Raw genomic sequence first — 292 nt, 5'->3', positions numbered from 1 at the left:
TGCGCGCCCGCCGCCGCCGCGGCGCTGCTCAGGGCATGCGTGGCGTGTGGCGCATGCGCAGGAGCGGCGGTGAAGCCGCTGCGGGCGGCTTCTGTGGGGCTCAGCCTGTGCGCGGCTCAGTGGGGCCGCGCCACGGGGAGGGGCGCGTGCGGGGTTGGGAGTAGGCAGCGGTGTGTGTGGGGGGAAGTCTGCGGCGGGCCCGAGGAGCAAGGGCGGCCTGGGGAGGGTCCGGGGCAGAGGACGGTGAGGGAGCAGGTGATGGCGGGGAGGAAGCTGAGGCACGGCCGCCATG

The sequence above is a fragment of the Rhea americana genome, unplaced genomic scaffold (genome assembly GCF_003343005.1).
Source record: "Rhea americana isolate MKP2758 unplaced genomic scaffold, rheAme1 scaffold_30, whole genome shotgun sequence".
NCBI classification, from domain to species: Eukaryota; Metazoa; Chordata; class Aves; order Rheiformes; family Rheidae; genus Rhea; species Rhea americana.
This window is presented reverse-complemented; position numbering follows the sequence as displayed.